Here is a 12,998-nt window from a genome sequence, read left to right as displayed (position 1 = left end):
CAACCACATTTGCTGAATGATTTGAAGTGTGTTGTCAGGCTGACACTTCCCCCCATCAAGTCCACCCTGATGTCTTTAGGGTACTCTGTAAATTTGGAGAGTTAAAGAGAGACAAGCAAGGAGAGGTAGCTCTTGTGGCCTTCATCTTCTACATACGTAAAGGAATAGCTCTTGACTTTTGAACTGGTCCCATTGATCTGAAACTGTGGGAAGAATCAGCTTGGAAGCTCACTGGCCCACATTTTCTGTGATTGACACTTCAAAGAAGAGTTTAAGTTCAGTTCTTCACCCTTGTTGGTTCTACATTTACACAAGTATAGAAAAATAAATCCTTAAAAATGAGGATTTAAAATGAGACTCTAGTTTCATGAATCCATTTTTCTGGCACAAGTTCAATGGAGTGAGTTTTATGAAAACTCCTAGAAGAATGAAAATGAGGTGAAGATTCATTTTTAATGCCTCTTTCTGTGTAGCTTTTCCCAGTCTGTAGTGTTGACATAAAAATCCCAAACAATTCTTAGGGTTTCTGAGATGTGATGACCTTCTTCCTTTTACCTCTATTCTGTATAACTACAAGTGAATTCCAGAATGTCATCAGCCCCATAACTCATAATTATTTCAGCACAAATCCTCAAAGATACTATGTATCATGCCTCTTGGTACAGTGCTTAATTGTGGATACTTAACTAAATCACACTTGGTAAGTAATATGAATTTTAATGCATCTCATTTGATAAAATTCACAGCAGACTTATTAGAAGTCTGTCATATGTATAAAGTAAAAATATTTCTTAGAAGTAGAGTAATATCAGTAATTCTGTGTTGGATTTGTGGAAATGTAGGAAGTCATCTGTCCTCCCTATGGTCAGGCTCAGGGACAATGACGGGCCTGGGAACAGAACCAAATTTTCCCATGTGTGATCCCTGTGACAATATCACCTTCCCTTGCATGCTCTGTAGTGTTCTCAGGCTTTTGGTGTTCAAGCAACAGTGGGTGAGACCTTTCAGATTGTAATTATAAGTAGAATAGAGTGCTAGAAGTATGTGATACACTTTTTTTCTCTTTTGGTAATCTGTCTTCCATTACTAATTGTAAGAAACAGAAAAAAAAATCATTTTGAAAGACATTTTTCATTATGAAGTTTGTTTTCTTTTTACTTCTCTTAACATTAAACTTTAAAATGAAAGGTCACTTCAATATTAAAAAAAAAAAAAGAGAAAACTCTTGTTCCAAAAAGATTAGAATGAAACAATTTCCCTTATGAAGAATGTTTTTTCACTTTGCTTTAAGAAAGTGCCAATCAAATTGGCATATTCGTGTTAAAGGTTGGGGTTTTTTAACAAAGAAAGTGTTTTCTAGAAGAAAAAAAAAATGGTTTCACGAGTTCTAATGAAGATTTTGTGTTTGAGACATGGGTAGAAAATTCAATAATTCATGAGGTAAAATAAGACCCAGTTAATTGTAGCTTAGTGGCAGTGCCCTTCAAATCTAACAGAAGGAAACTTTTTCAGCTACAAAGTCAGATCATTCAAACGTACCCTAGAAAGTATGTACATAGATAAGGAATAGCTGCTTTTTAAGGCTTGTTTTTGGCCATAAATATACTTTCAAACTACTCTCCAGGACAGCTACCTGTTACAGCACTCTTATCAGTTCTAGCTGAGCACAAAAGGTTGCTGTAGACTGGGGGTGTCAGAACAATCTCATTTCATATGGTGATTTTTGTACAATTCTCAGATTGTGCTACATGACACTCTGCACCATGATCTAAAGGAACAAATGTAAAGTATTCATTACTTGCTATAACTGAGTGAAAGTGACAGCAAGTTATGAGCAGGCACATACAAACTCTTTTTGCAGTGAGCAGAGATTTTCCATGGCCCATTAGGGACCCATGTGCATCGAGGGGCAGCTGTGTATTACGGAACAGGTCATAGTGCTGAGCCTTTGCTCATCCACAGCTGAAGGTGTCGGTCCGGGCTAGGGCGTGCAGAGGTTTTTTTTCTTGCCTAAATACAAAACCCTTTTCTTTGGGCAGACACTAATGCCAGTGTGGATTTTGGACTTAGTGGTGCCGCAGCATAGCTTTGGGAGAACGGGAAGATAGGCTATTGCAAAAGGTCCATTGGTTTAAATACAGACAAAGACCACAGTGCTCTACTCAAGTAGCTCATGAGTGACTTTATAGGCCTCAGGGTAGCCAGTAGAGGAGAAAAAAACCTTATTCAGGGACATTTTTGGTGATAGTCATTTTTCAGGCAATTTCAGAACTTCTCATGAAATCTTACTGTGAAAAACTCTCTAGGGAACCATAAGAACTTCAGCCAGTGAAAAAGCTGCCGAAGAAACCAAGCAGATGAAAATTTCTGTCAGGCTGGCCAGCTGACCATCAGTTTTCATGGCTCCCAGTGACTGTCTTTTGCTAACAAATATGAATAGGTAGTAGAGCAGGATTTCAGAACCAAAGACTCCACTGCGAAAAAAAGAGTTTGTAAGACCCCCAGTATCTTGTGAAACAACTCTTTCTCAGAGGGAGATGGTGTCCAATAAGAGCTCCTGTATTCATCTGCCCTATGATGACAGCTAAGAGAAGTCATTCAAGTAAAAAGATGATAGCACTTGACAAGCAAAATCTGTAGTTTATTAATAATTAAAAATTATTCCCATGTTCTCTTACTGATTGAATATTTAATCATTTGTTCAGTCAATACCAACGTCTCGTTTATTATTCATTAAAAATAAATAGTGTGTAGTGCTTCAGATTGAAATGTGTTACACCAAGATTATTAAGAGCACCCAGAGTTGATTTATTATTTAGAAATCGATTAAACTTTTGTACAGAATTTAATGATTTAAATAACCTTTCAAATTTTTAAAGTTAATAGTAAGTTTTATTTAAAGATTGGTTATGTGAACACAAGCAGTGATGGTGAAAAAAGAAACTCTCAGACCTGAGTTTAACAATTAAACGGAGATTGTTTTGGAGAGAAACACATCACTAATATCTGACCTTCCTCACACATCCAGAATGACTTCCTTCTATTTTTAATGTAAAAGTACAACAGTACATTCTGTGCCATAATCTTGCCACCACTGAGTTCAGTCTTCTGAGGAAACATTAGAACTCCACTCAATCCCCTCACTTTTACCCCCTTCATATTTTGTTCCTTGACCTTTATGAAGGGACTTATGTATGATTTATGAAGTTTTGCTGTAGCTCTTCTTCTTCATCTGTATCCTGAATAAAGCCAAAGATCAGGAAAGTAGACTTTGATCTCTACACATCCTCTCAGTGGTAACTAACCACCTGAGAAGTATAAGGAGATGAGACACTTCTTTCTTCTCTGCAAGTGGACAGTCAGCCTAGCAGCAAAAGTCTGCCATCTCTCTCTAAAAGGGTTTCTGACTTGACTCATAGTGACTAACTGCTTAGTGAAACCAGTCTCCAAAATGAAAAGTCTTTGATTTTTATAACTCCTTAATTGCTGGGGCAAACCTGGAGTCCGCAGCCCAGGTCAAGAAACTGAATTTACTTGAAGAGACAAAGAAGAGAATAAGTCATACCTGAGATCAAATAACACCTATCTATTGTTTATACTTTCAGATTAGAGATCTCTGGCTACATATATTGAGCAAAATTGTGGAACAAAGGAAATAGATCCGTTTATTAGTTTGTCATAAAAAAACAGAAAACCCCTTGAGGTAGTAATATAAAAACTGAAGGTTTTTCTGTACTATTTGCTTTTCAAGCTTATTATTCAAGGTTTGGAGCTCTTTTTCCTTCTTTCAAATAATGCAGGCCTTCCCAGCCTCACTAAAAGCAATTTTTCTGGTCATTCTCTTCTCAGAGAGAAGCAGCTTGAAACAGCTTGAAAGAGTTCAGCTACCCAAAAACATGTATTGTATAGACTTACAGACTGTAAGAGCCATTGAAGTGGCTGCCATATGGTTTCTTTCTGCCTACAGAAAACCATATGTACCATGAAGTCCCTTTGTTTCCTCATGTTTCTCAATTAGGCACATGCAGACATTGGTGTTGGATGCCAAAGCTGGCAGCAGAGGAGAGAACCTTGATAAATCATAGCTATCCCCTTCAACCCCCTCAGAGAAGGTATAGCAGTACAGTGTTTACTAAAATTTAGAGGTATTCTCTCCCATTCTGGCTTATCTGGACTCAAGAAGAATAGGGAGCACCTATGCATCTTCTAGGTAGATTTCCTTCTCTCTAAAGCAGATCTTCCTTTTCCCTGAGTGTACACATTGCTGAGATTACAGGCATGCACATTTTCCATGCATGTACTTTTCAGAGAGGGAGGATATTTCTCTGCACATTTTCTGCACAGGTTCACTCCTATTTCATGAAGAGTGAATGTAAATGTCAGACAGAACAGGCAGAAAGGTTTTAAAGTACTAGTTGAAAAAGCACCAAAGTTGTTTGTGCAGCAAAGCAAGGGTCCCCTGTGTTCAGTCCAGAGGCGGTTGTAGCTGGCAGGAGTGAGGGAGGCTGCTTCATTATGGAAAGAATTGGTGGAGAAGAGAGGCTTGAGGAAAAGTAAGTTTTGTATGTAGCCTTTGGCTGCATCGTAACAAGCTAGACAATTAACAGTGAGTGTCCTGCCATGGGAAGGAGCAACATCTTCTCATCTGTCATACAAGAGACAAGTTAAAATAACTCCTGCTCTGTATGTGTCCACAAAGGCTTGTCACAGGCTTTACCCTGAGAGCATTTCCTCATTAAAAGTGAAGGGTAGAGACGGAATGTAAATATCACCACTTTTCTGTAGTTCTACCTGATGTTGGTTTTATTGAGTCAAAGCCCTCCTTTTCTTTAGATTCAGATGGCTGGAAAGAGAGTGTGTCCGGACTGAGAAAGGCTGCTTGGTATTGCTGTGAGACACTGTGGGACTGAATAGAGCAGGGTAAAATTCAGGAAGAAATGTAATTCAATGGTGAGCAGAGGATGAAAATGTTGGTCTGGGGAGGTCTTCAATAAAGACAAATTTGCTAATTGCTATAAGTGCAAAATATCTGTCAGCATATTTCTAAACACATTGTAATTAAGATTAGATTATATGTGTCAAACTCTAGAATTAATTTATTCATATTGTAATTATAGAAACCAGAAGAAAATTGAGTGATTACAATATAATTAACATAAACAATCATTAGAAAAGACATAAGAAAGGCACTTTTGAGTACTTAAGGAAAAATTTTGGGGTTAGGTAAAGAATTTTGACTCTTTTTTATTTTCTAGTAAAGACTTAAACAGTGTTAACTCCTCAATGACAAAATGATTTCTGTGTTCCAAAACAATTTGAGGTGTTCCCCGTGTGCTGCTTAATACAGTATGTTAGAAAGAAAAAGTCACTAAAAAGACAGGACTTTGACACTTTTAAGTATGACTTTAAAGTAGCTTTTAGTGAAGAGAATATAACCAGCTAGGAAGAAAGGAAAAAGAATTTAAAATAAATAAATCTTTGGAAATGTGGAGTGGATTGTGTGCTGTAGAAGATTCTGGTAACTTGAAAGCTTTGCACTTACAGAGACCCATCTTAAAAATTAATCACATCAAGAGAAACACTTTCATCTGAAAATGACTTTGCTGGGCCCATTTATGACGGACTTCATGGATCAAATTCATTGAAAAATATAGTTAATGAGATTTTCAGTGGGACTCGGAGCCAGTATAGGACCTGAAACTCATTTGAAGTCTTTTGCATGTTATAGCAGGAATTTTTTTAATGTTGTTTTAGAGACATGTGTTTCTATGAGTTTTTAAATAATCAGATCATTGGCATGAAGACTTTAGGGCTCTGTGTTCTTTGGTATTTATTTTGCCTTTACGTATATTGAAAGGAGTGTAATTCCATTAACAGCAAAAAAAAAAAAAAAGACTAAAAATGCATTTTTAAAATTCTTGGAAACAAGAAAGTAAAACAATGAATACATCTTTCTCTTAATATGATGAACTGTTCAAATGCTCTGGTTTCAGTTTGTGGGTACAGCAGAACTGAACATATTATGATTTATATGTATATCTCAAAGATGCTCGGAATATATTATGGGACTAATTTAGTTTTGGTGTCAAACATCTATTTTGACTTCACCCAGATCTGTAAACTGTTGGTTTTGGGCACAGTACTTACATTCTCACTGGTCCTACTGAGTCTAGGGAATATTTTTGCTGGGTTAGAATCTTTAATTTGTTTATGAGTCTGCAATGTTAAAAGTTTGTTTTTTTTTAATAATTAGCATTAGTCTTTGAACCTTACACTTTGTTGTAAAATGCTGAAAAATATCGGAATTGTTTATATATATTTAAATATTTCAGTATAATACAAATAAATTAAAAGGCAGCATTAAAATACTGCAGTCTTTCCCTGCCCCCCTCCCTGCATTTCTGTATGACATCTTACTCATAGCCATGGTATGGGAATGTGTGCAATACGAATGGATTTCCTCCCTGCCTTTGTTTTGGTTGCAAAAAGCATCTTCCATTAACTATGTGGGATTTCAAGTTTGGAGACTGAACATTTTTTGTCCCTATAACCGTATCGATCCCTGTGTACTTCAAAGCCTTAGGAATTATAGTTATAAATTCCATGACAAAAACACTAGAGTCTTCCAGCACTTCCTTCCTATAAAATCAAGATAAATGATCAGGAGGAATGCGAGGTTTGAGGTCTTGATATTTGGTGGGTTTCTTTTATTTGACTCTATCCTGGCAAGGAAACTCCTATAGACACAGCAGTACAATGAAGCAAAGACTAAAGAAAATGGAGATTATTGTTTGACTAAAGAATTATTGTTCGCTACTAGAAGGTATTTTTCAACTCTGAGGCAGGAATTTTACTCTCCTAAAGGAGACAAGGTTTTAGATGCCCAGTCTATTCAAATGTAGTGAATGGTTTATAACTCCCATCATGACCTGTGAAAAATAGTTTGCAGGGTGTCTTCTTTATGACTGATAATGGACAAAATGGACCACCTTCCAGCTTTATTTGTTGGGAATCTGTAAGAAGCCAAAAGACAATAGAGCATGCAGAGTTTCACAATTCTGCCTAATGCAAGCTGCTTATTAATTAAAGTGTTATAATCCATCAGAAATACTTGACCACAGTATGAAAGGGTCAGACTGTAATCTTTTGAAAGCTGGGGAATTAAGACCTTTTAAAAATTCATTTAAAAAATAGTAATTTGTTTGTTTTCTTTTTCTAAATTTGATCACACACTCTTACACTGTAACCAAATTACTGGGAGACTGTACTTCAGTGGGGAATAACGAGCTGGCTGTTTTCTGTCCCTGTCTTGGTTTGAAAGACAGGTGTCTGTCAACGAAGGCAGGAGCCTCCCTTGAAATGGAAAATGCAACCCCCTTCCCTCCAAATTATTATAATTTTGAAATTAAGGGGCTTTCAGGCAAAGATAGGAATAGGAATATCAGTTCTTTACTTATATATATATGTATCTGTATTACAAGGCAAACAAGCAACAATAACTGCAGCCGTAACAGAGCCACAAACCCAGTGCCAGCCTTCTCGGCTGTCAGGCCCTTTCCCTTTTGGTGCAGTTACTGTCGCAGCCAGCAGGGGCGCTGGCGGCTCCCGGTGAGCAGGGCAGGCGTGATGGTTCTGTTGGAGCAGTGATCCTGTAGAAAGGAGCTGCTCTTCCCCGGGAGGTCCAGTGGTGGCTATGTAGCTCCTGTCCTCTGGTCGGGGAAGCCAGTGGAAAGGGTGTCTGTGGTGTTCGGAATCTCAGATTATATCCAGGATGGAATGCTTGGTTCCTCCTTCTGGGCGGAGCGTCTCACAATGGGATGATTAGTCATGAGGCAAGGTGTTAATGGGCTCATTAACAGAAGACAGTCTGCAGGGAGTTATCTCTGAGTCATGCGGCATGGCATTGATGGCCCATCAATCAGAAAGATAGTCCAGGAGGGATGAAGCAAGCAAACACTGCCCCACCTGGTTTCAACAGCTCATGAAGATGGTAATAGAATACACTGCAACCCAGGACAGTCCCTCAGACCACAGAAGGGCTTAACTAGGAAAGACATGATCCTATATTTTATATACATATATATATATGCATATATATATATATACACACACACATATACACACACACACACACACACATATATATATATATATATATATATATATAAAATTTCTAGCACTGAATTTGTATTTTAACCTCTAAAGGCTTCATTATTTGCATTTGTGTCACTTGATTCTCCCCCAACGCATAGCATTAAAGTAATTTTGCTCAGCTATGGTCCCAGTAGAAAACATGCCTAATGAACAGTTCAAATGAACACTTTTCCAGCAGCTTGCTGCTGGAGCATTCAGGCATGTGGGGCAATGACTTGGGGTCAAATGCCAAAACTCTTAGTTTTGTGATAAGACTTTCCAGAAAATACTGTGCCTCATCCAGTTATAGGCAGTACTGGCAAAGAGAAAATTGACTTTCAATATTACAGTTGTGCCCATCTTCATACATGGAATCTGAGGGATGAAGTCTCCCTTAAAGAGATAGTTCTCTGTTTTCCAAAGTTTGTGGACAAAAACTGTGAGAAGACTGATAATTAAATTTCACATTTCAGAATTGCAACTGTTGGATGGACAAACAGGAAATATTACAACAGAAGATATTCTTAACAGAATATCTTAACAGAAGCTGTATTTCAGCAACAAACCTTACATACCAAGGCTACCTCTGTGTACGACCACCTCAGTTATTATACACCAGTGTTTAGGTGATCTTGGGGTAAATTATGTTTCTCTTCTCTGCCTGAGTGCTTTCCAGAGGAGATTTTGTGGTAAGATGTTGCCAGTGTCTGGCCTTTCCAAATCCCAACAAGAGCTTCATACTGTGCTAACCTCTGTGGGGCTATGGAAAGCCCATCTGTTCATTCAGCCTTTTGATGGTTGCACATTAGCTGCGAGGAGGTTTTGTTTATAGCCTTCCTAATATAATATGTTGGATGTTATCCTTGTGTTTATGTTGTTATACCATGGGCTTGCAGTTATAAATTTACATTCCTTTCCTTTGCAGGCAGTTGCTAGCAGTATGATATTGACTGGAATCTAATTGCAAAATAAACTCACCTTTAGGGACTTTTTTTAAAATAAATCAAAATATACATTTAGAAATAAATCTTCATAAAGTGGAATTAGTTCACAGAAAATCTGCTGTTAAACATCACTAAGAAAAACTTCTTTAACAGAAGTACGTTGAAAACTATATCTGATTCGACTCTAGATCAGCAACGGACATTCTGATGTTGCCAAACACCTATTCTTTTTTATTGTGTATTAAATTTTCTTTATAGACATCCAATCTGTTCTACTGCAAGTTTGACATCAGTAGAATTCATGGAGACTCAAGAAGGTTACTTGTCATTTCCCACTGTATGAAATAAGAATGGTATCTTTACTTCTGAAAATATGTACAAGAGCCCTATCAAAATTATCTCTGAAGGGCTGCTGTGAATACTACAGCAGACAAATACACATGCCTTAGCAGAAAACCTGCAGTTAGGAGAATCCCATGCCAATTTAATGAAGCTGCTGAGACATTCAGAAAAAGTTTAATATACTTATCTAAATCAAGCTGTTGTGGATTGTCTTGTGACTCTCTGTTCATTGTTGATTCACCCTTAAATTTAAATGGCGTTTTTTAAAGAGGGATTTGAATCACTGTAATTTTACTGTTCCCATATTTTTCTAATAAAATAGTAGGTAAATATTGCAGTTGAAATGTCTCTTTTGGTATCAGGGGTTTTTTTTGCTTCCTTTCCTTTTTTGTCTTATCACCACTGACAACATTTCAGTTGACAACTCCTCTTTACAATTTTGCTAATGCTGCCAAAGCCAAGTGAATGCATTGGCTAAGTACCAGCAGCCGTATTTCTTTCACAAGGTGCTACCTCTATCAGTGAAATCCCTAACTGGTGCTCCACACAACCCCTCTGCTTCAAGCATGTTAGCTGGATGAAGTGATGTAAAGGAGTATGGTCCAAATCTGAGGGAGTTTGAGGGCTTTTACCTTTCTTTTTTTGTATTTTGGTTTTTAGGAAGTGAAGCTCTGGTCTATTGATGTGAAGAATACTAATTTCTCTCTCACAAGCACTTTGATTCAAGTCATAAATGACCTCTGCCTGGCATTTCTGGGTCTCACCCAGCTCCTGTTTAAAATATGTCTAAAAGGTGCTTGTCACATCATGGCCTACTTTATGCTGAGGTGATTTCACTACCAACGTGGGAGCTACTTTATAATTACTGCCCATCTGTACCCAGTCTTGTACGAAAGATCTTATTGAAAGCTTACATTTTGTGTATTGCATATTGCTGAATGAAATTGGAATGCAACAGGCATGTTCTGCATTTGTTTTTAAAAGGCTACGGTCAGTTCCTCTGATCTTGTGGGTGATATTCATTTTTCTTCCTATACTGAAAAAAATGACATGTTCCAAAATTAAAGAGGCAGAGGTTTGGAATAAAATGTTGTTGACATGCTTATAGTTTTTTTAATGCTTTGGAATGTAAGTCAACATGAATGAGCACAAATTTCATATCTGCTTCTTCCAAGGTGTCTTGAACGTTACTCTGAAACATGGCACTGCTTCACCTTGGGGTCAGAGCTTTTTCCTACATGGAAAACTTATTCAATCTCTTTTTCCTACATGGAAAACTTATTCAATCTGCTCACTCATGTTTTCTTTGTTTCAGGCAAATTAATGGAAATGTTGCTGCAATGAAAAAATTGCAGAATAACTGCACTGAAAACACAGGCAAGCCAGACACTAGGATATCACAACAGTTCCGTTCTTTGAAACAGTTCAGCTGTGCAAGTTTTCACCACAGAAGTACATCTTGGGGGAGTACTGGAGGAAACAGTGAGTTACACAAATTCTGCTAGGATTCTTACTTGGATCACGTAGAGTTTAATTCTCTATTACTTTACACCTTTATTTGCAATGAGCAAGTGAGAAGTAGATATGAAATACAGTTGTTCTGCCTCTAGAAAAATCATATATAGTCTGTATAGAGGGAGATTACAAATGGCAAAACAGCAGATAATTTAGCCTGCACATTTCACAAAACTGTGTTTCAAGCTGAATATGAGATAGATGGTGTTTGCAAAATCTAGATAAAGTCTCCTAAAAAAATGCATCAGATTTACAGGCAGGTTTTAGAGAAATGAAGGTGAAGCCTGTCAAATATAAAAATATGTCTAACAAGCCTTGACAGGATATTAATTAATAAAATTTTTTTTTATGTATCAGCAATGCAAAGAAACCACAAAGAAGGCCTCAAAAAAAAGCTTCCACATTAGAACCACTGAGTAACTATACAGTTTCTAGCATCAGCATGAGTGCAGCCTATTAGGCTTGTGCAGTTAAAATATAAATCAATCTGAAGCAGAACAGTTTACAGTAGTTCTGAAATGACTGCTTGCTATGATGAGAAATTGGTCTTTTTAGTCATTTGCTATAAGTGATTTCAAATCCTGATCACTGTGCTGCTGTTAATTACACATTTTCCCGAGATAGTCTAATGGAAAACTTTAAAAATAGAAATACAAATTAGGTTTACCCATGTCATTAATTCCTTACCCTTTCAGGGCTGTCATTGAAACTGTCCCTGTCTTCCTCAAACTGTCAGTCTGAGTTTTTTTTCAGAGGCCAAGGAACAGCATCATTAACAGTCTAGTGGTAAAGAAATATCCAAATGGAAAACATCTCTTCTGAACTTTTTATATCTGGCCTGTAGACTACTAGCAAGGCTGTGCAAATGGCTACAAATGTGGAAAATTTGTAAATCTGTGGAAGAATTGTAAATTTGTCGAAGATATGTATTAGTGACTGAATGAAAAAGATGGTTAAAAAGATACTTATATTCTGTCACTAATCAAAAAGTACTTCTATCTATATATGATAGTACATTATCATTGAGCCATCTCCTCACCTTTGTTTGATAAGATAAAGAGATTGAATTTTTTAACATAGTCAAGGTAAAACATTTCTGTTATCCTTGTGTAATTTCTGAGGGTATTTTCTCCACCCTTTAAACTTTTTTAAGATCCTCTAAATGTGTGAGAATCTGAATACATGCAATTTTCTGGTTTTCATTTTATCAGTCACATGCAAACATACTTTTTCTGTATGTATCTTCACTACAACCTGTTCATTTTTCCAAGGATCTTAATATCCAATCTGACAAAACTGCATGCTGGAAGCTTGTCTTGAGTTGCTAGACTGCTCTGACTCTTTCTATGTTTATCTGATTCTTAAGATGAGGTCCTCCTATGTATTTTGGCTGGCTTTGTTGGCTTGGTTGAGATAACACCTAACTTCAATTTTAACTGCATTATAACAATCCTCCATATCAGTTATTGGTCCATATGAAACGTGGAAAAAATCATTTTTCACGGCTTCTAGGTGGTTAGCCTGTACAATGAATGCTCTGTGTTTAAGCAACATATCTAGCTGGGTTTAGATTTTTTCTTCCCTCTGAAATATCCAATAACAACACTGGGTAACCACTGAGAGAACTTGGAAAAAGAAGAGTAAACTTCTCTAAATAAAGTCTCAGTGTACTCCATTTTGTAAGCACTTTAAGCTCTTGCTAATTCAATAGATTGCTATTAATTTTTCAAAAAGCTTCTCAGAACTTTCTATTACAACTTCTACATGGATTATTTACTCATGATGAGTAAAACCCAAAAATGTGCTAGTGAAATATATGAGTTTGAAATGAAGTACAACTTTTAAATCTCCTCTTTTATTTGGGATAAAATCTCGATAGAGCTTATTTTTTTTAATAAATAAAATAGTCAAGACGTCTCTCTACAGACTACAATTCTTTTAAAGTGTTTGTATATATTAGTGAAAATATGTCCAACTTTATGTGATGTTTCCACAGCAGCCTTTTCTGAGAAAAGCTGGCCTGGCAGCACCATCCTTCTGTGTCTCACATAGAAGAGCATTCCT

The sequence above is a fragment of the Corvus brachyrhynchos genome, unplaced genomic scaffold (genome assembly GCF_000691975.1).
Source record: "Corvus brachyrhynchos isolate BGI_N302 unplaced genomic scaffold, ASM69197v1 scaffold115, whole genome shotgun sequence".
In the NCBI taxonomy this organism is placed as follows: domain Eukaryota; kingdom Metazoa; phylum Chordata; class Aves; order Passeriformes; family Corvidae; genus Corvus; species Corvus brachyrhynchos.
This window is presented reverse-complemented; position numbering follows the sequence as displayed.